Below are 27,686 nucleotides of genomic sequence, written 5' to 3'. Positions count from 1 at the left end.
TCTTCTTCCAATGCCCTCTCCACGGCGGATGCCTGTGCTTTACGTCTTAACAGAGACGTCATTCTTCTGTTTCTGTAAGTCATGAGATGATGTCCCTCCATTTTCCCAGGAAATCTCCAGCCGTCTATTAAGCACCACTTATACGGAGCCGCATTCGTTTGCGGACACGCGGCCCTACCTGGGAGCAGGTGGGCCCCTGGGTGCGGGGAGCCTGCTTGCCCTGCCGTGCTGCTACACTGCTCCAAAACACGGCAAGGTCCTCGCATCCTTGTTAAAACTCTTTCCTCTTTTGCTGTTGGGTGCGTGTAATTGTACACAGACAACGGGTTCACTGGGTTGAATCGGGGCCCCCGCGCGTGCTCGATGGAGCCTGTGCGCATCCCAGCCTCCTTTGCTGGGTCTCAGCAGCGTCTTCCGCGTCTTTCTCGAGGCTGCACGTCATCTACCACGTGGGTCCCGCGCGTTTAACCTCCCTCTCGGTGAGTGCGGAGCAGGACTTGCTCCTTGTCTCTGACTGGTCACTTAGATCATAAATCAGGAAATGCATCGAGATTTTTGGAATTTGGTGTGAAATTGACCACTTAATTCTGGATTGTATTTTATTGAAAATATATGTATAGATATCCTATTTTATAGACGGCTCTTTCTGATGTTATTTTCTTACAGTTTTCAGATCTGCATTGATTGAATTGGAAAAATGCGTCTTAATGATCAAGTTCAGGGAATGCCTGATACACTTTTCTATTAAATGTGGTTTGGATTTCCAGAAGTGTATTTTTGATTGGGGTTTTTTAAAGATCTATTTATTTATTTGAAAGTCAGAGTTACACAGAGAGAGGAGAGGCAGAGAGAGAGAGAGAGAGAGAGAGAGAGAGAGAGGTCTTCCATCCAATGGTTCACTCCCCAATTGGCTGCAGCAACAGTAGCTGCGCTGATCCAAAGCCAGGAGCCAGGATAATCCACAGTCTGCATATGACATAGCCAAGGCTAGAACTGTCAGAGTTCATACCCTGATTCTATTTTAAAATTCCCTAAATCAGTACGAAAAGATACACACCCCAGTAATAATTAGACAAGACCTATTAGCAGCAATGCAAAGAGGAGGAAATATGAAAATCAATAAACTTATGAGAAAAAACACCACTCAGCAGTGGTCATGGAAATGTAATACAAACCAGTATAAGATACAGCAGAAATCACTAACGAAAACTCGTGTAGGGGCGGGTGCCTGGCCTGGGGGTCAGGTCACCCGCACCCCACACTGTAGACCTGGGCTCAATTCTTGCCTCCATCTCCTGACTCCAGGTCCCTCCTGGGGCGGATCCTGGGAGGCACCGGTGATGGTGCAAGGTGTTAGGTCCTGGAAGCCCACAGGAGACACCACGTTCCAAGCTTCCAGATTCACCCTGACATAGCCCTGGCCACTGCAGTCACGTGGAGGTGAGGCTGTGTAACTACACCACCCACGTGTGAGGGCTATGTCACCCCTATGTGAGGGTTGTGTCATCCCTAGGTGACAGTCACACCACCCCTAGGTAAGAACGTTTCTGTGTCAAGGAGAACCACCCTGAGACCAAGACACAGCTGGACATTGGTCATGCAGGAAACACTCGTGAAGCAGGCGCAGAGAGCGGGGAACCCCCGAGGTGTTACCCATGTGAGTGTTGAGTAGATGCGGCTCTCCGTCCCTCCAGCAGGGACGGTTTGGAAAACCATGGCGGCGGTGCTGCCCCGAGGGTGGGACGGACCAGCTCTCCTGGCGAGCATGGCAGTAGAGTGACAGCAGGCCCTCAGCAGCTGAAGGGGTGGCTGGGGCTAGACACGAGCCTGCTTCCGAATATTCCTACAGCACTCAGCGAGCAGCAAAGCTCGGATGCTCATCAGACAAGCTCCTTATATAGCAACGTGGTCTAAACATCGCCCATTACGTCATCGTGGATTTAAAACAGCGCCAGAGACGCTGGCCCCGATGAGAGGAAGCAGAGCTGCCCTTAGGAGCCCCTGGGCGGGAAGGAAGCCTCCGGAGCAGACTCCCTGGGTCTCTGGCCCCCACCCCGGGACCTGAGCAGACGGCCTGGGTCTCTGGATCGCCCCCACCCCCAGGGACCTGGGCAGTGCTTCCAGGCTGCCGCTGACCCCAGACCCCGACACTCACACCGGCAGAGGCTGCTGTGTTCTGGAACGCTCCCAGGTGACACAATCTCCCTTCAAACACTCGCTGTGGCTTAGACCACAAGGACACAGAACACAGCCACAGCCAGCGGCTGTGACTGTGGCCGCCCCCGGAAGCTGGCGACCGCTGTAGGAGCAGGGGCTGAGGCCCCGCAGCCAGCGTGAGAGCAGGGGCTGGCTCTGCTGCCCAGGGCGGACAGTCAGGGAGGGGTCAGAGGCTTTTTCTCTCCCTCCCTCTCTCCCCCGCTCCCCCCTCCCCCTCTCCCCCTCTCCCCTTCTCCCACCCTCCCCCTCTCCCCTTCCCCTCTCTCCCCCTCTCCCCCTCTCACCCTCTCCCCTTCTCCCACCCTCCCCCTCTCCCCCTTCCCTTCTCTCCCCCTCTCTCCCCCTCTCTCCCTCTCCCCCTCTCTCCCTCTCCCCCTCTCCCCTTTTCCCCCTCTCTCCCATTCACCTTCTCCCCTTCTCTCTCCCTCTCCCCCTTCCCTTCTCTCCCCCTCTCTCCCTCTCCCCCTCTCCTCCCTCTCCCCCTCTCTCCCTCTCCCCCTCTCTCCCTCTCCCCCTCTCTCCCTCTCCCCCTCTCCCCCCTCTCTCCCTCTCTCCCCCCTCTCCCCCTCTCTCCCACTCCCCTTCTCTCCCTCTCTCCTCCTCTCTCCCTCTCCCCCTCTCCCCCCTCTCTCCCTCTCTCCCTCTCTCCCCCCTCTCCCCCTCTCTCCCACTCCCCTTCTCTCCCTCTCTCCTCCTCTCTCCCTCTCTCCCTCTCCCCCTCTCTCCCTCTCTCCTCCTCTCTCCCTCTCTCCCTCTCCCCCTCTCTCCCTCTCTCCTCTCCCTCGCTGGAGCTCCTGGCTCAGTCTCCCAGCTCAGAAGCCTGCGCCCTGCACCCTACTTCAGACCACTGGGGTTCCAGTCCCAGCTCCACTCCCGACTCCAGCTTCCTGCCCGTGCAGCTGGTTCCCGCCAGCCATGCGGGAGAGCGGCACTGAACTCTGCACTCTCGGTTCCTGACTCAAGCTGGGGCTGGGCCCAGATCCTGCGGCTATATCTGGGGATTGAACCAGTGGATGGCAAGATTTCTCTTGTCTGTTTCCCGAAAAGTAAAGTCTCCCAGCTGTCCCAGACGAAGTCACTTGGTATGGCTTCTCATCCCGTACACCACTGCACCTGCAGGGCCCCCTGCAGGGCTTGGGCAGATCTGGGGGCCCTCGCTGCGTTGGAACTGAGGTCTGCATTCCCCACACAGCAGAGCGGTCTTCCTCCCACACAGCTCGCCAGCCCTGCTGTGCGTTCCAAATGCTCAGAGACGCACACCCTCAGCGTCCTCTCAGTCCAAGGCCAGGTGGCCAAAAGCCGTAGGAACGGCCTGGTTTCCTGGCTCGGGGGGAAGCACTCTGCAGAGGCCGGCCCTGCCCGCATTCTGTCCTGCACTGAACAGGGTGAGGGTCCCTGAGGTCGAGGCCCATGCCACACCAGGGCCCAGCACGGCCATGGCTGAACTTGAGTTAGCAGAGCGGGACCCGCTCCGTGGTTCCTGCCAGCGTTCCCCCGGCCTCCACCTGGCGGGGCCTTCGGGCCAGGCTCGAAGGGAGCAGACAGGTCGGGAGTCCTCAAGGCTGGGGTCGGCCAGCCCAGGTGGCTTTGCTAGGATTCCTCATTTTGGGGGACAGCGGGGGCCGACAGCCACATGCCACGTCCTTCCAGGGTATGGACCAGCACTGGCCCTGCTCCCCGTGGGCGGTTCCCCCAGCCCCGGCCCCTGGTCCTTGGTGGCAGATCCGTGGCTTTCCTGAGCCCCAGGTCTCCCTCGAGGGGAGGCTGCCTCTCCACGCATCTTGGGTCTGGCTGAACAGTTCTTCCATGCACAGCAGCTGTACCCAGGCTGCCATGGGAGCGACATGACCTGCTGGTGACTGGGAGTCCAGCCCCAGCCAGTGATGGCGGCCAGCAGTGACCCAGGGAACAGGCGTGCTGCGGCTGGGCTGTGGCCGCCCCTCGCCCCGTCGTCCTGGCTGCCACCTCCCTCTCCCTGCCTGTGAACACGCCTTGGCTGTGCGAGGAAGTGGGGTGTTTTGCCCACTGGGGACAGCAGACTCCTGTCCCCTTCTGAAGTCACAAAGTCATTTAAGACCCGGAAGCTGGAGCAGCCATGGCTTTCACGCCAGTCTTCGAGGGGCACAAGTGTATCACCTCGCCCTACGGCTGCATCCCACCCTTAGCCTCAGCCTGGCAATCCCGGCTCCCAGCTCCCAGCCTTCGGAGGAAGGTGTGAGCTGGAGTTCCCCTCTGACAGACAGCCTGCAGGGCGGGGGTCGGCAGGCACCGTCACGAGGTGCTGCCCGCTCCTCACTGGGCGTCTCCCTGGAGCGACCCCTGTCTAACAAGTCTCTGATGTTCTCCTGTTGCTGCATCTTGTAAGTGGGAACTCTGACCCTCACAGGGTCATACCAGATCACCTGGGGTCACACCAGGTCACCCCTTCCTCTCCCTACCTGTCACTGCGGTGGCTCACTGGGATTGGCACGCTCTTGGTTGTAATTAACACTGCACTGCGTGGAAATGTGCATGGTGTCTCGCCCTTCTCTTGGCGATGGGCGCTGGGGTGACACCCGGCCCTGTCCACTGTGAAGGAAGCCTCCGAGGTCTGCGTCCACGTCCCTGGGCTAAGGACCCAGCAGTGGGGCGGCCGGCTCCTGTGACAGGTCACGTCAGACGCCACCCGGGGGTGGTCGGCGCCCTCCCCACGGCTCCCAGCAGGCGAGGAGAATTTCAGTTGCCTGCCCCTCGCCAGGGCTGGGCGCTGTCAGCGGTTCTAGGTCGAGCAGCCGCTGTGCGCGCGGGAATGCCACGCCACGCTTTAACCTGCCCCACACGGCCTCTCCCAGGCGTGTCGGCCATCCCCCAGACGTTGTTGGCAATGTGTCTGTGAGGATTTTGCCCAATTTATGTCGAATTCTTGCTGTTCTCATTTTGGCTTTGTTTGACCTTTTGGGGTTACACCTTTTAAAATCAGATAGGTGTTTTACCCACCCTTTCTTCCCGCTCTATGGCTTCCTGTCTCCTGTTCCTAATGCTGTCTGTCAAAGAGGAAAAGCCTTCGATGCGAGTGGAGGCAGCGCGCCAACGTTCCCGTTTTGCGATTCCTGTGCTTCCTGCAGAAGTTTCCCGGTTTTTGTCTTCTGCAGTTCGTTCTGTTTCATTTCGAGCTCATTTTTGTATTCAATGTAAATGTTGAAGTTCATTGTCTTCATGTGGACATCCATAATTCCAACAGCACTTGTTCACAATAAAGACACAAACTACAAACAGCTCTCGCTTTTCTTTGGCACACATTGCAGCGACGTGGTGAAGACCAATCGAACGCGTATGTGTGGCTCTGTTCTGGGCTCCGAGGTTGTCCCGCTCACATAGATGGGATTATACTTTTGCCAATACCAGAATTTTTTATTACAAGTTTAGAAATCCGATTCTGTCTGTCTTCCGACTTTGATCTCCTTCACGGCTGCTTTGGCCGCTGTGTGGTCTTTTCCCACACATGTCCACACGTGTCCCAGAGTCGTCTTGTCCACCTGCATAGCAGTGCTCAGAACAACAGCTGTGTTCCTGTGTCCCGGGTTGTGTGGGATCTCTGGATCAATGAATCCATTTGGGAACGCAAATGATAGCTTAATGACGTGGAGTCTTCTAATACGTGGACAAGGCTTCTCTCTGCTTATTTGGGTTTATTTTAATAATATTAGGTAATTTCCACTGTTCAAGTCTTGTATGTATTTTGCTAAACTTAGCCTTAGCTGTTCTATGTTTTGTTGATTCCACTGTTGGCATACATTGCACGAAGAATTGTTGTTAGTAAACAAAACAATTAATTTTATATACTGACTTTTGCATCCTACTCACCCACATAAATTCATATATTACAGTAACACTTTTGTAGATTTTTAGATTTTTCTATACTCATTATATTTAATTATTTTGTTTATTTGAGAGGTAGAGAGAGAGAGAGAGAGAGAGGGAGCTTCCATCTGCTGGTTCACTTCTCCAAAGCCCACAGTGGCTGGGACTGGGCTGAGGCTGGAGCCAGCCGGGAGCTGGGGACAGAATCCAGGTCCCTCACGCGGGTGGCTGAGACCTAAGCACCTGCACTGTCACTGTCACTGTCACCTGCGCTGACTTCTGTGTGCTCATCAGCAGGAAGCCGCGTTCGGGCTGCCCTGGGGTGGACGCAGGCGCTGACGCGGGTCCCCAGGTGAGATGCCTGCTCCCAGCAAGTAAGACGGCTTAACTTCCGTCCAGCTGTGGCCTCCACTTTGTTGTCTTACTGACAACGACGCTTCAAAAGGCTCATGGAGGTTGGAATTAGAAGATAAGTTCACTTTGGCGTGAACAGTTTGCAGTCCGTGCGCAGGCTTCTCACACTATGTATCTTCCAGGAACTTTCTGAAGGGCCCGCATGTGGCGTTACTTAAGTCCTCCCTGGACGCTGGTAAAGACACGTGGCAGGATTGGGTTCATTTTCCATGGTTGAGGAAGTCCCCGTTTTGTCGACGTCTTTATCACTCATAGGTGCTGAAACTTTTTAAAAAGATTTATTTATTTACTTGAAAGGCAGAGTCAGAGAGAGGCAGAGGCGGGGGGGGTAGAGAGAGAGAGAGAGAGAGAGGTCTTCTATCCGCTGATTCACATCACAGTTGGCTGCAACAGCAGGAGCTGGGCCGATCTGAAGCCAGGAGCCAGGAGCTTATTCCAGGTCTCCCACGCAGGTGCAGGGGCCCAAGCACTTGGGTCATCTTCTACTGCTTTCCCAGGCCACAGCAGAGAGCTGGGTCAGGAGTGGAGGAGCCGAGACTTGAACGGGTGCCCATATGGGGTGCCGGCACTGCAGGTGGTGGCGTTATTGTCTGCACCATAACCCCAGCCCAGTACTGATGCTTATAACTGCTTTCTCTTCACCTATAAGCACAAACACGTGTTTCCTTTATGCTGTGAGTATGGTGAGACGTATTTCTGCCAATGACAGTCACTTTGAATTTTATCGTGTTCTTGGGCCATTACACGTTGTACGTACATTACTTGCATTTCTATGAGCAATGGGCTGTGAGTAGTGCTATTCTGTGGAAGGGTGCGTCCAGGCAGTGGTCTGTTCGCAGGCCCCTGTGTGATGATTCTGCCGTCTGGCTGATCTGCTTTCACGGACACGCACCGTTTGTTCAGTTGAACGTGAAGTTAGCGTGACCCAGTGCCCCGTCCAGGCGTGGTCTGCTTTCCACCCTGCTCTTTCACTGTGAGCACGCGGTGTGTACCTGCAGGTGCACACGCCAGAGAGCTCCCCACTGTATTCCTGAGGGGTGCAATTGCTGGAAGCCCTGCCCTGAAGGTGACCACACCTGGACGCAGGGGAGGCCCAACAGCGGTGGCCCGATGTGACGGCTCTAAGAGACGGAGCACACGTGTGCACACGTGTGTGGGTTTCCGGCTGACGCACAGCATGTGCACGCTGCGCCGTCTCCCTTATCTTCCTGTGGATGTTGCTCTCAGGCGGTGTGGACAGTTAGTGACCCTTTCCGGTTTTCTGTGCTGGGCAGCACTCACGTCTCCTGGGTGATGTCGGCTTACCGACTGCCTACTCTTCGCTCGTTTCGTTGAAAAACCTGCTCATAGCTGTCTGATGGGGGCCACGATGATATCACACTTTACAGATGAATGTGACGATAATTTTGTTTCCATGAGAATGAGCAAAGCCATTACAAGCCAGCTACGTTGACCCTCCTCCACGCCACTGTGTGACGATGTGTCGCTTCTCCTTGTGTCTCTGCCGCTGGATTTGTCTCAAGGTTATTCAGTTGTTAATATTCTGGCAACATAAAGGCTTCATTACAATTGCACTTTGCAGCTGTATATTGGGAGTGTATAAGGACATGCTTCGTGGGGCAGGCCCTGTGGCTCAGCAGGTTAAGCTGCCACCTGTCATCCTGGCATCTCACATGGGTGTTGGTTCATGTCCTGGCTGCTCCACTTTATTTATTTATTTGAAAGGCAGAGTTACAGGAGGCAGAGGCGAGAGAGAGAGAGAGAGAGAGAGAGAGGTCTTTTATCCACTGGTTCACTTCCCCAAATGGCCACAATGTCTGGGGCTGGGCCAATCGAAGCCAGGATGGGTCTCCCATACGGTTGCAGGGACCCAAGCCCTTAGGTGTCCTCCAGTGCTTTCCCAGGCCATATCAGAGAGCTGGATTGGCAGTGGAGCAGCTGGAACCGCACCAGAGCCCATATGGGATGCCGGCACTGCCGCTGGTGGCTCTACCCGCTACACCACAGTGCCGGCCCAAGCTCCACTTCTGGTCCAGTTCCTGCTAGTGGCCTGAGCAAAGCCATGGAGGGTGGCCCCAGTGCCTGGGCCCTGCACCCACTTGAGAGACTGGGATGAAGGTACTGGCTCCTGGCTTCAGCCCGGCCCAGTCTTGGGCATTGTGGCTACGTGGGAAGTGAACCAGCGGATAGAAGATTCTCTCTCTCTCTCTCCTTCTTTCTCTGTAAAACTCTGCCTTTTCAAATAAATAAATAAAAATCTCTGTTGTATATTCTGGTCTGATGTTTGGAAAGTTAGTTACACATGTTGGTGATTGATTTTAGTGATTCTACGGGTTCCCGAGCGTCTCTTACTTAGGTATTAATATTATTCTTGAACCGACATTTTTTGGCCCACGTATGACAAGTATTTATTTGGTTAATTTTTTCTGGCTTCACCAGCTGGGCCTATGAACAAACACTGCCTGGAAGTGGTCTTCACTGTGCCTCTCTGCTTCTGTGTAAAGCTGGGTTTCCAAGTTGGTGCTGAAATCTGATGAGTTTCTGGGGGTGACTTTATCAGGTTAAGGGAATGTCCTTTTACTCCGTGTGAGATACGGGATTTATCATTATTGTTGTAAACGTTGCTAAATTGTATCAAATTATTTCCCCTTCTTGTCATGAGATCACAAGAATTTTCCCTTTTAATCTGCTAACACGGGAAGCTATTAACATAGTTTCTAAAATTAAGCCAAGATTGATTTTCCTCCACGTAACAAACACTTCTTCCGTGCCCACTTAGTGCCAGGTATTTTGTTGGCATCCGAGGATCCGCGCACACGACAATAATAAACACAGCAGGAACGCTGGTCTTTGGTATCTACAATTTCAAACCAAGCTAATAAATGTGACATGCATGTTACACGAAATATTCTCAATAAACACAGAGCCAGATCCAGGCAGACTGGGGTTCTGTGTTAAAGACGGTGTTTAAAACCATCCCATGTGATAGCAATGATGTTTGGCTAAAGACTAGAGGGAGGGGCTGGACCCTTCACACAGACGGGGAGAGGGGGCTGAACCATGTCACAGAGACCGGGGGAGGGGCTGGACCATGTCAGAGACCGGGGGAGGGGATGGACCATGTGGCAGAGATGTGGGGACGGGATGGACCATGTCACAGAGAGTGGGGGAGGGGCTGGACCATGTCAGAGACGGGGGAGGGGCTGGACCATGTCACAGAGACCGGGGGACGGGATGGACCTCATGGGCTTGTTCAGGGAGAGTTCCCAGGCCAGGAAGGCGGGGCTTTCAAAGGCCCAGAGGCAGAAACACACAGAGAGCTAGGGTGCGGAGCCCAGGAGGTAGCTGGTGGCGTCACGCAGGACTGAGTGAGTCAGGCCCCCACGGCGCTGTCTTTCGGGGCCATGGGCAGCAGGTTGCTTTGTTTCTGGAGGAGGTAGTCTCCCGGCGACTCTGAGCTACTCTGCCTTCCTTGCGGGAAATAGAGAGAGTGTAGGGGGGCAGAGGAAGGAGCAGGCGAGGGAGGGCAGTGGCCGGGGCCAGCGAGGCGGGCCTGGTTTCTGCGCGTGGACCCAACCCTCGCGCCCAGAGCAGACGCCTCAATGCCCTTGCTTGCTGCCAGGCGGTCTTCCGAGGGTTCGCACACGCGGACGCCTCTCACAGCTCACAGCGTCCTCCAAGCTGAGCGCGGCTGCTGACTCCAGGTTACACGGAGACGGTCAAGCCCAGAGAGGGACATGGCTGCCAGGTGTGGGTAAGGCCTCCGGAAGAAGGCACCGCCTGGACGGGGCAGTGAGGTCCCTGGCGTGGGGTGCTCAGCAGGGGCCCAGCGCGGGGGCACCCGGACCCTCTGGGAGTCCAGGACGCACCCTAGGATGGAAGCACCCACCAGTAGGAGCAGATTTCCTAATAGAGTTTTAGACTTCCTTCTGGTCTCAGTGTTTCCCTGGGGTGCACAGGGACCTGGCCTCCGGCGGACCTCCTCCTGACCGGCCAAGAGAAAGCAGCGTCGTGGGGCTCTGGTGGCAGCGCCCGGCCGCCGTGCTTGGTGGCGGGGCTGAACGTCCTCCGGCTCAGTGGCTGTGTCATGCCAGGCTCCGTGTATGGTCAGGTGCTGTGCGGGCCAGCGAGCTGCTGTCCCTGCAGGAGGCCAGCCTGGTCCTCGCGGCCAGCCGGTCGCTTGGCCAGTGTCTGCAGGCACCGATGTGTTTGCCTTGAGTGGCTTTCGGGACGGTGCTGTGGTGCACATGAGAGGACCACACCCTCACCGTGTCCATGCGAATCGGCACGGCTCCCCCTCCAGCGCAGCCTCCCACCACTGCACCGCAGAGGAGGTGACGGCTCCGGCGCCGAGTCCCTGCCGCCCACAAGGGAGGCCCAGATGGAGCTGCGGCCTCCTGGCGTTAGCTTCATCCCGCCTCAATTTTTCGGCCATTTGGGGAGTGAATCTGTGGATGGAAGATCTCTGTCTCTCCCCTTCTCTCTCTCTGTCACTTGGTCTTGCAAATAAATGAATAGATCTTTTTAAAAAATAAATTAATTAGTTTTCAAAATGCTTAGGAAACCAGGCTAACCCGGGTGTACGCATACGCATGTGTTTATATCTTAAGAAGTTAGGCTTCCTTGCGTGGATACTGCCTATTTTATGAGTCCACGTGTTTGAGCATGTGATGTGGTATATGATGGATATGCAGGGTTCACGGGGAGTGCAGGTTGCACAGGGGACAGCGACAGGTGGTGGTGGGGGGGAGAGAGAGAGAGGGAGAGAGAGAGAGAGGGAGAGAAAAAGAGAGGGAGAGAGGGAGATAGAGGGAGAGAGGAAGAGAGGGAGAGAGAGGGGGAGAGAGAGAGAGAGAGAGAGAGAGAACGCACAAGTGTTCCCATCCACCGATTCACTCCCCAGATGGCCACAAAGGCCGGGGCTGGTCCTGGCTGAAGCTGCGAACCAGAGATTCAGGCCGGATCTCCCACATGGATGCTAAGAATCCACTGCCCACCAGGTCCACGCCGGCAGGCAGTTGGGGTGGAGGTGAGTGTGGGACCCAGGCACTGATGCGGGACGCAGGTGTCCCAGCCGCTGCCGTGTTGTACCTGGGCAGAGAGGGACAGGCGCCCACTCCTGTCGGGGCCTCCACAGGCTCCGCCCTCAGCCCCAGCTCCGCCTCTGCGTTCCCCACACTCTGTGGAGTCCTTGCGGACACCCAGACGCTCCGTCTCAGCTTTGCTTATTCCAGGGAGCAGAATCAAATCCATACTGAGAAAGTCCACCTGGCCGGGATGGAGCGCAGTTCCCTGGAGACACGCGGCCCCCAGCCGCCCGCGTCCTGTCTGCCCGAGACGGAGCCCCGCGTGTTCTCAGAGCCTCGGGTCATTCCTAAGCCTCATGCGTGGACCCTTGCTTTACTCCCAGACCTCGCGGAGCGCCAACCACTCACGGGGCGATCTGCAAGGCCAACCAGGGACGGGGCACCCTCCACACGGCAGACAGGGAGACCACAGCCGACCCTCCTTCCCTGTCCCGGGCAGAGGGAGCTGAAGGACGCCACTCCTGCCGCAGCGGAGCTGGGCGCTCGCCTTGGGCGGGAGCTGTCCCTGGAAGGGACGCTGGGGGAGGCTCCTGGCCACAGCTGCTCTTCACGTGCGTTTGCTCCGTGGCTCTCCTGCCTCTGAGGTGGGCCGTGGGCCCTGGTGCCACGTGTGGTATTTCAGCAGAGCTTGACAAGGGGCAGGAAGGACCCGGATGTGTCACAGCCCAGGACCTGCCTGAGGCCAGACTCTCCGTGAAGTCCCACTCCTACACCAGATCCCCTCCTCCTGGCCTTCCTGGCCACGTCGTGGGCAGTGGTCTTCCTCACTAAGTAGGGTTTCAGACCCCCTGCACGGGTGATGACCCCTGGCCGGGGGGCCGGGGGTGCTGGAGACAGCGATGCAAACAGGGGCTCTGCAGACCTGGAGTTCAGCCCGCGGAGACCACGGGGAGGCAGCGTGAGCTCCGTGGCAGTCGTCTGTGCAGAGCCAAACCGCAGCTCAGACTGTGCTGGGCCTGGGCTGGGCCTGAGGGCGCTCGGGAACCAGGGCACCGGGTCCCACTCGAGCCATTCTGAAAACCCGGAATAGCGAGGGAAGCGCTACCCGAGGATTTCTGCGACACGTTCACGGGAAAGGCACTTCGTGGAAACGTCAGCTGGACGGCAGCACTTTCTGTACCAAAACAAGCGTAAATGTTACCTCCATTTTCCCACGACCTTTATGAAGCTCTCTCACGTTTTATAAGCCGTAAAAGATTACCCAAGGGTAAGCGTAAATATTCCAATTAGTGACCTCAGAAGCTGACTCTGGGACATAGCGTATGTGTGAGCTTTAATTCAATTTTGTTTATCAGTCGTGCGATCATCAGAGGCAACCAGCTGACGCGAGTGCTCTGTGACCCACAGGATGACGTGCGGGGCTGTGCCAAGCTCTGTGGCAAAGGCCAGCACTGACCGGCGCCACGCTGACTGCTCAGTGCCGAGCTGGCCCCGCAGGCGCCACGCCGACTGCTCAGCGCCAAGCTGGCTCTATGCTTGCTTGGCCGGGCACGAGGGCTGAGGCCTCATCACCTTCTGTGCCGGTCTGCACCATACTCCTGTGAGGCAGGTACATTTCACTTCAAAAATGGGGCCACTGGGCAGACGGAAGTCACACAGTCCATGCTGGGCACAGAGCCCACCCCCCGCCAGGCAGGTGCAACCAGGCCATGGCAAACTCCTGACTGGAAGCATTGTGGGAGGCCCAGAGACACGAGGAGGCCAAGAGCTCCAACCGTGACCTCCAGGTGAGCACACAAGTGAAGACGCAGTGGAAGAAAACCCGCTGGCCCAAGCCAGGGTTCTGCCGCTGTCTCTGAGGGTGCTGGTTATACTTCGTGACACTGGGCTTTCCTTCCGCAATGTAGCACCCCCTACCCAGACCTGGACGCCAGGGGCCTTCTCTCAGGTTGGGGCTCTTGGTCCGCTTTCTATGTGTGATTAAGAATCCGCACGATGAGCACGTGGCAGGAGCAGCCCCAGTTCGCAGTGCCCGAGCACGTGCCTTTGTGTGTCCTCTAGTCGAGCCACGGCCGTGACGCTGGCTGTGGCCATGGCTCCTCGGTGCTCACTGCCCTCAGATCGCGCCCAGCGCTGGTCCCCACGGAGCTCTGCTTCCTGGCGTCGCTGGCCACTCCCTGGCGTGCACCGTGGGATTATCCTGAGCAAAGTTGCTCTGTGTAGTGTCGCATGTGTGTCTGTGAACATCCGCACGCGTCTCTTATGTAATATAGATATAAAGAACCTCTTCATCTTGTTAGAGAGGGAGAGGATGCCCCATCTGCTGGTTCACCGCTCAAATGCCCGCACCAGCAGGGGCTGAGCCAGGACTCAATCCTGGTCTCCCGCGTGGGTGTCAGGGACCCGGCGCCTTGCCTCGGCGCCCCTGCCTGCTGGGAGCTGCATTCGCAGGCGGCTGGGGTGGGCAGTGGAGCTGGGACTCGGACACAGGCACCCAGGGTGGGGAGCAGGGGTGTCCTGGCGAGGCTCCGTGCCTGAGCTGTGCCCTGAGTGTGTGCCAGGCACACGCTCGGGGCAGACGTGCGGCTGCCGGCTTCTTCTCTGCCTGCACACTTGCTGTCCCTCGGCCGCTCTGGGGATTGCTACAGGATTGCCCCTTGTCAGCGCCCATCACTTGTGAACCTAACGCACGATTTTGACTGACGCGTACAATTCACAGTGCAGTTCCAGTGCCATCCTCAGACTTCTCAGAACTGAAGTCAGATTGAGGGGATTCTGAGATCCCCGCTATGAAAAGCAGCAGCAGCCACAGGACTTAGAAAACACTGAATTTTTCTTTTTCTGTCTACGTCTCCTGCGTGTGTTTTCCTGTAAACACTGCTTAAGAAAGCCGTGTAGAGAAAATATCCATTATTAAACTTGTTTCTCTGGAATCTTGATCTGAGCCATCTCTTTAAAGCTGCAGCTGAAAACAAGAAGAAAAGGAAAGAGAGGGAGAGAGGGAGAGGCGTTCCACCGCCGATTTCTTTCCTTCTTGTTTGGACTGGTGTTTGCTCAATTATGCAGCTCCGGACACACCCAGGCCCTCACGCAGTACCTTCTGCGCCTGAACGGTGTGTTCTGATCGCACTGCTGTCCCAGGACACCGGGCTCCGACCGTGCGCGCTGTCCTCGGCCACCGCACGCTGCACCCCACAGGTAACCGGCTGCCCCGCGCCGTCCCCAGGGAGAGCAGCCAGCCCCCGCTGCCTTCCCGCGAGGCCTCTGTGCGATGCGCTCGCAGCCGCGGGGATGTGTTCCGTCTCTCCCCCCTGAAGCCTCCTGCGCTCCATCCCCCTGGCCCTCAGGAGCCGGCTGCACCATTTATTCATATATCCGAATAATCGGAGACTAAATTAATTTCGGCTTCCGTTGAGCGAGCTCATTTTCAAGGGCTGTGGCTTTTCCCCGCAGACTCTGGCTTTGGCGACTCGCAGAGGTCGGAGAACAGAAACTGCACAGCAGGCGCTGACTGCGCAGGCGCTGCTCTCCTCCGGCCTGAGCCTCTCACTGCGGCCCTGGCCTTTCCCTCTCGGGGTCCCAGCCCCTGACCGCGACCTTGAGAGAGACGCTGAGCACGTGTGCAAGCCCACATCAACATCTCAGCTGCTTTCATAAAACACGCCCAGCGGGAGAACTGATAGGAGCCCTGGGCTCTGCGTTCTTCGACACCAGGAAAACCCTCCATGGCCCCTCACACCAAACCCCAATGTATCTGGCAGAAGTCCCTTCTCTCTCTCTCTCTCTCTCTCTCTCTCTCTCTCTCTCTCTCTTCCCCTCTCTGCTTTATATGCTATTTCAAGTTCACGCTTCTTACCCTGAATGGGTCAGAGGAGCGGTGGGAATCGTGGCAGCTCCTATTCCGACTCCTGACCCCTGGGCTCCGTGACCCCTCCCTTCGTGGGGCCTGGCCGACAAACTTGCTTCTGTGCCATGAAACCAAGACGGGGCGGGGGGGTCACCTCAGTGCTCGGCTCCAGGGCTTGGAACTCGCGCTCTCTTTCTGGCAGTGCTAAGTGCCATGGCGACAAGTGCCATGGCCCAAGGACAAGGGGCGGGGCAGGCCCTGGCCACCACCTTCTACAACTCAAGGACGTGGTCTGACCTTGGAGAGCAGAGCCCTGCCGCAGCCGCCCCGGCCGAGCCTGCAGCTGAGCCAGCAGTGCTGGCTGACCCTGTGACGGACCACCCGTGAGCCACACCCAGACCCAGCGCCGAGCTGGCTGCCATGTGCCAGAGAGGGAGGTCGCTGTGTGGGTGCACACTCGGTACCCGCGGTGGAAGAGGCACCCGGAACGCGGCATCCCACTGGCCCTGACTGCAGGAAGACTCGGGCTGGGACACGGGCCCAACTCCACCTGCGCGCTATGGGAGACTCTTGCTAGAGCCCAGAGCCCATGCCTGCACGGTGGCCTGCGAGGGACGGGCGGGAGGCAGGGCCAGGGTCCCGTGGGCGGTGAGGAGACCGAGGCTGCGTGGTCAAGTAGGTGGGTTTCCGTGTCCCCAGACACAGCAGGCAGTGGAAGGATGTGCTGACGAACTGCGTAATTCACATTCCAGGGGGTGGGGGCAGGAGATGCATTCACCCTCTTGTGCACTGGGCAAAACTCAGTTGACAAACGAGGTTCAAGACACTCCAGAGTAGAACCACGAACGCAGTGGCATTTTACTCAAAAAGCCAGTGTGGGCGAGGATTCCCGCAGGCATCTGACGCTGAGGCTTAGCGTGCTTTTCCGGAAGCAGTGGTTCACAGGGCTGCTGGGTCCTGAGTCTGGCCAGAAACACGGCCAACGCCGTGGTGATGAAAACCACAGAACATCAGACTCAAAACAGTGTACATCGGGCCCGAGCACAGAGTGAACGCCGAGGGAGATGGACACACAGCGAGCCCAGCCACACGGCTCCCTCGGGAGAAGCAGGCTTAGGGGGAACAGGTGGGGCTCCGGACATCGGAGAGACCTTGCAGGGGCTGTGGCTTGTTTCAGGTGTTTCTAATTCCATTACAAGCGCCAGACTTCTCTCCCAGATATGTCCTCCGAGCCGGCCTTGCTCGGAACTGGCATGAATAGGGGCAGAGGTAACCAGACACAAAGTTGGAAGGGGACGTGCAGAGGACAGAGGAATGGAGAGAATACTAGGCACCAAAAGGCCGTCCTCCCGCGGCTGGCACCGGCGGAACTCGAGGGACCGTGGCCGTGGAGCTCCCGGCTGGCACAGCACTGCCCTGGGTTCTCACGCCGTCAGCTCCCCTTCTTCTCCAGCTCACCAGAGCTTTTCGTGGGATTTCTCTGTCTTCACAATCAAGCCAGTCAATCCCCCTTAATAAATCCCAACTATTCTGTCTGTCATCCATCTAACATCTATCAATTATCTACTTATCTAAGCATCACCAGCTGTGTGTGTCTGTCTATCACATACCCGGCATCCATCGTTTATCTATCAGCTTTCTGTGTATCTCCATCAGTCATCCACCTACCATCTACCTACCTAGGTATCGATGCCACCGTCACATCTATCATCTGTCATTTATCAGTCGATCACCTATTGATCATCTATCATTTATCTTTTGACTATTGACTTGTCTCCCTTGAGAACCCCTCAGAAGGGAGAAAAAAAAGGTGAAACCGAGGTGACCCCAGCACTCGTCACACAGATGGGCAGCTCTCGTCTCCCCTCCCGCGAGTGCAGACAAACCCACTGCACAGAGGGGGGCCAGGAGCAGCGCAGACACAGAGCGGAGCAGAGCGCAGCGCTGTCCCCCACGGGGACGTGACGGAACTTGCACAAAATCCACTGCTCCATAACTGCCTTCCCTCCTCTGCCAACAGGGGGAGCCACAGTAACCCTGAGCTGGGCAGTGAGGAGCCATCCATGGGCTGAGCCTGAGTCCCTCAGCTGGGGAGTAGGAACCATCCCATGGGCTGAGCCTGAGTCCCTCATCTGGGGAGTAGGGACCATCACATGGGCTGAGCCTGAGTCCCTCAGCTGGGGAGTAGGGACCATCTCATGGGCTGAGCCTGAGTCCCTCATCTGGGGAGTAGGGACCATCACATGGGCTGAGCCTGAGTCCCTCAGCTGGGGAGTAGGGACCATCTCATGGGCTGAGCCTGAGTCCCTGCCCTGGGCAGTCAGAAGACATCACATGGCCTGAGCCTGAGTCCCTCAGCTGGGCAGTGAGGGGCCATCTCATGGGCTGAGCCTGAGTCCCTCAGCTGGGGAGTAGGGACCATCACATGGGCTGAGCCTGAGTCCCTCAGCTGGGGAGTAGGGACCATCTCATGGGCTGAGCCTGAGTCCCTGCACTGGGCAGTCAGAAGACATCCCATGGCCTGAGCCTGAGTCCCTCAGCTGGGGAGTAGGGACCATCCCATGGCCTGAGCCTGAGTCCCTCAGCTGGGGAGCAGGGACCATCTCATGGCCTGAGCCATGAGTCCCTCAGCTGGGGAGTGAGGGACCATCTCATGGCCTGAGCCTGAGTCCCTCAGCTGGGGAGTAGGGACCATCTCATGGCCTGAGCCTGAGTCCCTCAGCTGGGGAGTAGGGACCATCTCATGGGCTGAGCCTGAGTCCCTCATCTGGGGAGTAGGGACCATCTCATGGGCTGAGCCTGAGTCCCTCAGCTGGGGAGTAGGGACCATCACATAGCCTGAGCCTGAGTCCCTGCACTGGGCAGTCAGAAGACATCACATGGGCTGAGCCTGAGTCCCTGAATTTCTTAATGGGACAGACACCATCCCCATTCTGTGTTTTTGTGTTGGGATAAAACAGATAAAATAGAAATTTTGACTGTGTTCATAATCCATTGAAACAACATTTTAACCTGAGCTTTGTTTACAAGTGGAGCATAAATAAGAGGCAAGGGGGGACACAGGTCCCAACAGCTGATTTTGTTTCTGTTTAGGAAGCAGAAGTCTAGATGTAGATGCTGAATCAATTACCTGCGGATTCTTTAATCATGAAAATGTTCCCTTTGGTCCACGTCTCTGCCGCTCGACTCTGCCGCTGCTCAGCATTCTCTCGGGCAGCGCCCAGGCGGACGCAGCAGGACAGACAGCAGCGGGGACGGCGCTGCCCGCTGTGCTGCGGGGTTCTTGTTTAGGAGCTGAGTTTACCCGGCAGCATCAGCCTGGCCGCGCGTCCACGGTGAGGAAGGTTGCTTCCACTGGAGATATAATATTCAGAAATGCATTGTGTATATTTTTCCAATTAGTTGGACTTTAATTACTTTGCAGAAAATCTATAAAAGAGCCATCAAAGTTTTCAAGATGAGAACAAGCTGGTGCAAATTCCATTTACTTTCTCTAGAGCTATCTCCCCAGGAAACTTTTAAAAAAACAATAGCCGATTTAATTTTCTACTGTTGAGGTTTACAAAAGACCCAATAGAGGCCACTATCTGTAATTTTTAATGGAGATAGCTCTATTTGGAAACACGAACGCTGAGAAGGGAACAGGCTCAGGATGCTTTCTCATCAAGGTGACCCTGCATATTACTGCTTACCACGCCCGTGTTGTGTGTGTGCGGCCGTCTGTGTGCCCGTGTGCACACACAATCCTACCACACACCCTCCCAAGACTGCATTGCTACTCAGCCCACATAAGGAGAAGAAAGCCAGCAAGGATGCGCTAGTTACTTGATTTTTCTCATTTCTGTGTGAACTCCAGTGGAGGAAGGCGTACGGAGCACTGCTCCTGTGGACACATTTCAAGGGCTGGAAAGGCCTGGCTGGGGAGCAGGTGCAGGTGCAACACTGACCTAGTTCAGCTCGCTGGACGTTGTCCACAGTGAGCTGGGGCGGGGGAGGCAGGCGCCGAGGCCACTCCCGCCATGCCGAATGCCCTTCCCTGCGTGACCATGTTGGTGTCAAGACAGGGAGGGGTCACTTTTCACCCCACCCTAAACGTGCCCAGAGCGGTCAATGGCTAGAAATACGTTTGGCGTTTGGAGCAGTACAACAGGCCGGGTGGGGCGTGGGAAGCTAAATGCAAAGTGAAACCTGGACTTCGAAGCCCATGCAAACCCTTGGGCTCGGAGCGGCTGAGATGTATTAGCCGGAGGAAGCGGCCTGCCCTTGAGGGCCTGTCAGATCCCTGCGGCACTCAGTTCAGTTCGATGCCATGAGATTCGGAGCCCGGAGATAATTGGCCCAACGCGTTGCCTTTGACGTCACAACTCCAAGTCTAAATTCAACGCTTGCTCTGACCAGGCTGGTCACACCTGCTCCACGAAGCTGCTGGGTGCTTTCTCGTGGCCCGAGTTAGTTTAACGCTTCTGACAATGAACTTCCGAGTACCTGCGACGGCGTCACTCCATGAAGCGTCTCTGGGGCATTCTTGGAAATTAAACGCCACTTCTCAACACTATTTGCTTACTTCACCCTCGTTTTATTAAATGATCTTAAACAACCTTTTGAGTGTAAATTGGAAGTCTCTGTTGGCTGAGGGTCTGATGGGGTTGGCAGACAAAGGGACTCGCCAACCCCAAGGGCGCTCTGCTCGTGCCTGGTGGATTTCCAGGCCCCGGGTGGGCCCCACGTCCTGGCCTTTCCGGCCTGCAGCTCCGTGCCCCTGCAGCACTCGTCTGTCCCCCTCGGGTGCCGTGGAAATCACGTCTCTTTGGAAATAGCTGCCTCGTTCTTAGCAATGTGGGACACACCCAGCCTGGTCAGATCGAAGGAGCGAACGCGTTTCTCTTGCTTCGGAAGGGCTCCCCACAAGACTTCCGAGGACGAGCCTGGTGAAGTAGATGGGTGGGGTCTCAAGACCCGTGATGATCTGCAATGGCCATCCTGGGCCCAGCTGGTGGCCAGGCCCTGGCCCTCCTTCCGGCATTTCCTCCCTTCCCAGGAGGTACAGGGGCCACCGCCTGAGGAACCTGCAATGGGGATGTCACCCATCCTGGAAGCTGTGCCCGTGGTGAGACGGTGCTTCGTTGGGACCCAGCACCGCAGGTGGGCTCCACTGCTGGGTCCCCAGCTCTGCAAGGCCAGGGCAGCAGGGGGAGCACAGAGGTCACGGGCTCTGGACAGAGACATGCACGCTGAGGTCACGGTGTTATATATTAACGTCAGCCTTCGCAAAACACACGGAACACCTGAGTAAGGAAAGGGTTTATTGGGGAACACCCCACAGATGGGAGGGAAGGGGTGATGAAGGGAAAGAGAGAGAAAGAGTGTATAAGAGAGAAACAGAGAGGAGAGGAGCTAAGAGAGAGGAGAGCAGAGAGCAGGAGAGCAGAGCCGAGAGAGAGGAGCCAAGAGAGTGCGTGTGCAGGAACAGGCCCTTTTAAAACTTTGCCTGAGGGCGGGCAGGGAAGCAGGAGCAGCGAATCCCATTAGGATGGGGGTGGAGCCTGGCTCAGGTAGCTGGGCCATGCAGCCACCTGGCTAAAACTGCGCCAGTTTCCTAACACACGGGCTCTGGACAGAGACACGCACGTCTGAGGTCACGGGCTCTGGATAGGGACACGTGTGGTCTGAGGTCACAGGCTCTGGACAGAGACATGCGTGGTCTGAGGTCATGGGCTCTGGACAGAGACATGTGTGGTCTGAGGTCATGGGCTTTGGACAGACACATGAACAGTATGAGGTCACAGGCTCTGGTCAGGGACATGCGTGGTCAGGTCACGGGTTCTGGATAGGGACACCTGGTCTGAACCCTGGGAGCCACCCTGCCAGCTGTTCGGCCTTTCACTCCCACTGGCTTCTGAACTTCGAGCCCCTGTAAAGCCAAGCCAGGTCTGTCTCACGGGGTTGTAGGGAGCCATCAGCAGCGCCCTTAGTGGCCCCAAATCCCACAGAAAATGCTGAGCAATGAGCGCCATCCGTGTGGTTGCACACAGGCTGCCCTGGCCGGATGCGTCCCCGTGGAGGCCGGGGCAGCGTTCAGAACCCGAGTCCTGCTCCCGCGCTGACCACTCATCTGGGCGGCTGCTTCTCCAGCGAGAGCCGGGCACGGGTCTGGGATGTGCAGAGAGGCCATGCTGAGCTCGTGGGAGAGAGAGGATTTGTCTTCGCAGCCCCGGTTCCCCCTCATCCCAGCGAGGGCTCCGGGCCGGGGGAGGGGGGTGCTCCGGGTGCAGCATCAAGGCGCCCTCTGTGTAGTGATTTGCAGAGGCGAGAGAGGGTGACTGCAGCGTTGTCCCTCAAGTACTTAGCATTCCCTGGAAGAAGCCGTGATGTAATCGGGCCTTAATAACTTGGGAGAAAATGCATCCTCGTGTCGTAAAGCGATTCTGCACAGCGTTAGGGGCAGGCGAGTTATTGTGGTTCCCTCGGAGGAGCGGAGACGTGGTTACGAAGCCCAGCGTCCCGGCAGGGGAAGGCAGAGGCGCACACAAGCGCCCAGGGCTGCAGCGGCTGGCACGCCTGGGTGTTTCACCGGAAATCCTCCCTCCCCATGTATGGGGCGGGCGCAGTTGGGGAGCGGCTGAACAGGCAGCCTGCCCGGATTACCGTTTCTGCCTGCGGCCTGAGAACAGAGCGCGCCTCCACAGCAGGGCCGGGCGGAGCGGCGGGTGGCCGGGGAGCAGCTGGGGCTGCAGTCTGCCCCCTGAGCCACGGATTCAGCAGTCGTCCTGTCTTCTGGGCTGGCGCTGCTGGGAGAAAAAGTCAATGGACGTCAAGACAGATGATCCTTGGCCTCAGTTGGAAAGGACCTCGCGGGGGAGGGGCCCACACGCGGTGGACAAAGTCGTCTATTCCTCCCGGAAAGCACTGCGTGGCTGGTGCCCCCACCGGACCATGCCTAGCCCAGTGCAGGAGGCACAGCACCCATCCCCTGTTCGCACCGCGCCCACTGCTGTCGGGGGCCCGGGATGGAGGGTGGGTCTGAGAGGCTTGGGAGTATTAAATGTTAGGGTGAGTTCCAGAGCTTTCTGGAGAAAACCTCCCGTGGTGTGAAGAGCCCAGCCCCAAGGCCGTGAAGAAGACGCCAGAGCGTCCAGCCTCGGCACTGGGAGGACGCTACGCCGCGATGCCACCCGGCCCTGTCAGGTAAACCGAAGCCTCCCACGCGGCTCTGGGCTCCAGCTGACGTGAGCTCGGGCGTGGCTTCGTTGTCAACCCTGCCTGTGCTCTCTCTCGCTCACCTGCGGCCTCAAAATCCCGCTTGGAACACAGACTCCAGGCCGCCTTAGGAGAGCCGCACCTGCTCTGCTGAGGGGCGGGGCAGGGGAGTCGTGGCTTCAGGCGAGGTTCTGGTCCTTGCTTCCATCGCTAAAACAGAGACAAATAAGTGCGGCCTTCATGGGGCGGCCAGGTCCCCTCAGACCAAGGCCTCAAGGCTGTGCCTCACAGAGCCAGTGGGGGGTAGAGGGCACCCTGGGGGCTGTTCCTGACCACGCTGCCGCTCCAGCGCCCTCGGTGATCGCTGTGCAAAGCAGAAAACCCCGGTGCGGCCGCTTCGTGATCTATGCCTGTCCTGAGACACACTCAGTGCGGTCGCTTCTGGCATTTTCTTGGAAGAACTTGTTCCACCGGGAGACGGAAGTGCTAGGGAGCCCCATTGCCACGAGTCTCTCCTGCAGGGCAAGACACTGCTGCCTCCTGCTGGCTGCTGTGTGAGCGCCGGGGCGTAGGGCCCACACGCACTCAGGTGCGCTGGGGGCACTCTGGCCCAAGAGAAAGTTAATCCAGGGCTCGGGCTCATGTAGAGCTGTGAAGGTCAAGTTCAGGTGTAAAGTCAATGATATTTTAGGGGACCGGCGCTGCGCCATTGCAGGTAAAGCCGTCACCTGCAGTGCCAACATCCCATACGGGCGCCGGCTGCTCCACTTCCAATCCAGCTCCCTGCTAATGTGTCTAGGAAAGCAGCAGAAGATGGACCAATCCTTGGCCCCTGCACCCACCTAGGAGACCTGGATGGAGCTCGAGGCTCCTGGCTTCAGCCTGGCCCAGCCCTGGCCATGGCACCCACCTGGGGAGGGAACCAGCAGATGGAAGCCCTCTCCCTCTCTCTCTCTCTCTGTAACTCTGCCTTTCAAATAAATAAATAAATCTTTAAGAAATCAGAAAGAATGATGCTTTTGTACTGATAGTTTCAATACTAATAATATTTGGGATTCACCTAACCACATTTTAGGTCACACAGTCAGCAAGTACTAACGGGCATTGTGTGGATGCCGGCACTATTCTGTGCATTGCTGACAAAGCCGACAATAAACTATCCCCCCCGCCCCCCACCCAGGCTGGCTCTCTGGCACTAGGGTGCGATGCGGTCCCCACCTCGTGCCCAGGTGCGGGTCTAAGTGTGCGGTTCCCACAGGTGCGGCGATTCCCGCCTCCATGGGAGGCTGGGTGAGGAGCCCCTGATGCCAGGGTTCTGGGTGTGCGGGCACTGCACCCTTGGCCCAGCACCGCCTCCTCGCTCCTGGGCAGCGCCCCACCAGGGCGCCCTGGACCCCAGCCTGCCGCGCTGACCTCACCCAGCTTCCGGTCAGTGTCTGGACACGCGGAGGGCGGGCTCACGCTCGTGCCTGAGCCGCTCTCTTCCTGGTTCCGGAGCCTGAGTGCTTTTCATCGCCTGGGGGTTCGGTGTCCTTTCTGTGACGGAAACGCGGGCCAAATCCAGTATCAGCGACCCAGAGAACAAGGGGAAGCCCAGCCGCCACCGCGGACGGCGCTTTAGGTTCACGAGGATCCATGCCTTTGGCCTCTGCCGCTCGGCCTGCCCCGGGCACAGCCCACCTGCCAGGAGCCCGCAGGCCCCATGCCCAGGGAGCCCCACGGGCTGCCGTGCTGCCACAGGGCTGAGCAGTGACCAAGGACTGTGTCCCAGACTCACTTCTCATGCAGGCAGCGTGACTTCAGAGAAGAGCGACATCGATTTGCTCTCGACGGAACATAAATATTTGCCATTCTAGAAAAAAGATTTTTCATTTTCAGGCAAACATATTTGCCCACTTCTCAGTCTCTTTCCACAATCCTTGGGCTTTCTGTAAGCCAGAGCAAACCCAACCTTCCCCCGCCTCCTACGTGTCAGCTTTGTGTGTGGAACAAAGCGCTTTCCAGACATTTCCTGATATTGCAGGAAGTCACCCCACCGGGCTCTCAGGATCTCTTTTCCACACGTGGCACCTTAATTCAGCTAAAATTGCGGGGGGCACTGGTGGGTGGCACGGGCAGGAAAGGTGGGGTGCATTGAAAATGCATGGAAATGCACCAGACCCTATTGTGCCGGGATAGCAAAACAGCCTTACCACGGATAAAAAGTGTTCCTGCCATTTCAAATGACAACTTTTATCATGGGTGAAGGAAGCATTTTGATTTATTTGCTTAAATCTTAATGCTTAATACATTTATTTGAAAGAGACAGAGAGAGAGACTTTCCATATTCTGGTTCACTCTTCAAATGCATGCAAGTGCCAAGACTGGGCGAGGCTGAAGCCCAGGAGGGAGCGCTCAAGCCAGGCTTCCCACGTGTGTGGCAGGGACCCAACAATGAGTGGTCACCTGCTGCCCCCTAGGGTGTTCATTAAGCTGGAGTCAGGAGCTGAGACGGGAGTCGAACCGGGCACTGTGAAGTGGGACCCAAGCACTTCGATCACTGGGCTACCTGCCTGCCCTGGGAAGTCAACTGTGCCAGCTCACCAGGAGCAGAGGCTGGGAAGAGGATTCACTTGCCAGTGACTGATGGAGGCAGCACTCCCAGGGCAAATGGGTGAAGAAGTAGGGGCATAGGACAGGGAGAGGGACAAGTTCCCTAAAGGTGGGATCTCAGGCGAAGTCTCACCTCTGCCCGATCCAGGTGGGAGCTCTGGGTGCAGCTTCCACCTCTCAGTCTGTCAGCTCAAAGCACAGGAGCTGAGCATTCTGGATTCCGTGAAACAGCCACTGGCTGTGAGCTGCCCCGGGGCGTGGAGGGGCAGCTGGCGTCACGGACGGAGGACCTTTGAAGACCGTTCCAGGGCAGACCCCTGGGACCAGCGGCACAAATGCGTGGCTGCAGTGCAGTGGAGGAGCCCGGACGTTCCAGCACTCTGTGTGCCGCTCATCAGGTCCTGGGTGCCCTGTGGATATAGCACAGGGTTCCGGTGGAAACAGACTGCAACTGGGTGTATTTCTCTATATTGTGCACGAGGCAACTGGTCTCCTTCTCTATTTTGTTGTTTGATGAGATCTCACTTATATGTTTTGCTTTTATTTCTATTCCTTGGAGGTCTGTTCCAAAAAATTCTCACCTATTGAAACCCAGAAATACTTTATTTTCTTCCATGGTTTCAGAGTTAGGCCTATTTAGTTTTTTAATCCATTTTGGGCTGATTTTTGTACATGGTGAGAGATAGGGGTCTCGTTTCATTCTTCTGCATGGTGACAGCAAAGTGTCCCTGACCATTTACCAAAAAGAAGGTCATTGCTCCATTGTGTATCCTTAACACATTTGTCAAAGAACTGCTGGCTGTAGATGTCAGGATTTGATACTAAGGTCTCTGTTCTGTTTCACTGAGGGCTGTTGTTATGCCAATGCCATACTACTTCAATCATTGTGGCCTTGTAATATATTTTAAAGCTATGTGGTATAATGTCTCCAGCTTTGTTCTTTTTGCTCAAGATCACGTTGGCTATTCAGATTCTTATGTGGTTCCATACAAATTTTTGTTGCTTTTCTTTTCAAATTCTGTGAAATACATTATTGGAATTTTGATAGGAATTGCATTTAATCTGTAAATTGCTTTTGGTGGTATGCATATCTTTTTTTTTAACTTTTATTTAATGAATATAAATTTCCAAAGCACAGCTTATGGGTTACAATGGCTTCCCCCCCATAACGTCCCTCCCACCAGCAACCCTCCCCTTTCCCAGTCCCTCTCCCCTTCCATTCACATCAAGATTCATTTTTGATTCTCTTTATATACAGAAGATCAGTTTAGCATGGTATGCATATCTTAATAATATTGATTCTTCCAATCCATGGACATGGTATGCCTTTGCATTTCTTTGTGTCATATTCAGGTTTTTCATCAGGGATTTATAGTTTTTATTGTACAGATCTTTAACCTTTTAAGTTAAATTTATTCCTAGATACTCTAATTGTAGCTATTGGAGATGGGATTACCTTCTTCATTTCTTTTCAGATGATTAATTATTGACATATAATAACAGTACTGATTTATTTTTATTTGGAAAGCAGAATGAGGAGGGTGGAAGAAAGATCTTCCATTCACTGATTTACTTCTCAAATGGCCTCAACACCTGGGGCTGGGCCAGGCCCAATCCAGTAGCCGAGATTCCCATGCAAGTCTCCTCCATGGGTGTGAGAGCCCAGTACTTGAGCTGTCTCCTGCTGCTTTCCCAGGAATCCATACTGGAAGCAGAGCAGCTGGGACGTGAGCTGGTGCTCTGATAAGGGCACCTCCTGTGCTGTACATTGACTTTGTATCCTGAAACTTTACTGGATTTATTTATTAGTTCTAACAGTTTTTTTGGTGAAGTCTTTGTTTTTTTTTTTTTTTTTTCTCTGTATAAGATCATATCATCTACAAACAGTGAAATCTTGACTTCTTCCTAATTTGGAAATTCTTTTTCATTTATCTTGTCTAATTGATGTAGCTAGAATTTCCAGTACTATGTTGAATAACAGTGGTGAAGCTGTAATTTTGAATTTTCCAGTGGCTACATTTAAAAATGAAAAAAGATAAAATTGAGATAAAAATAAAATTTTTCCTATATTATGTACTCAGACTTGTAATTAGTAGAAATATTTATGAGATATTGTGTTTCCTGGTTGTGTGCTTATATGTACGCTTCACTCACTGTGCATCCCCATACGGACTCAGTTCACCTCGAATGGGCAGGAGCCTCACATGGCTGGAGGCTGCTGCACTGGTCAACACAGATCCACTGGCTTCTTGAGCTAAAATCTTAGGCCTGTACCAGATGCTGCATCAGAGAAGATAATGGGCTGCAGATACAGTAAGTTGTCTCCATTCCAGTCTACAAATTATATACTCTGCACCACAATGGGACTGCACAATTCCTGAATCACCTTCCCTTTCCTGAAAATAACCACCCTCTGTCCACAAGGGGACCCCCTCTGGCTACCTTTGCAGGACGTGAATCCTCACCTGGGCACCAGTGATACACCTTGGCATTCACGACCCAGGTGGACAAACCTAGTCCTCCCTGATGGGCCGTGCATTCCCAGTGGCCTT

General features: G+C 55.8%; 1 long non-coding RNA gene across 1 annotated transcript; it reads left to right on the top strand.

The window, feature by feature from the left end:
- The first annotated feature begins 9,704 nt into the window (after positions 1-9,704).
- LOC138844791 (uncharacterized) lies at positions 9,705-12,950 on the top strand. The gene is made up of 3 exons (XR_011381193.1): positions 9,705-9,839; positions 10,094-10,225; positions 11,375-12,950. It is a non-coding gene; the product is annotated as an uncharacterized lncRNA (long non-coding RNA).
- Positions 12,951-27,686: the final 14,736 nt, after the last annotated feature.

This window comes from Oryctolagus cuniculus, chromosome 12 (genome assembly GCF_964237555.1).
Source record: "Oryctolagus cuniculus chromosome 12, mOryCun1.1, whole genome shotgun sequence".
NCBI classification, from domain to species: Eukaryota; Metazoa; Chordata; class Mammalia; order Lagomorpha; family Leporidae; genus Oryctolagus; species Oryctolagus cuniculus.
The sequence above is the reverse complement of the archived record's forward strand: the minus strand, read 5'-3'. Positions and strand labels throughout refer to the sequence as shown.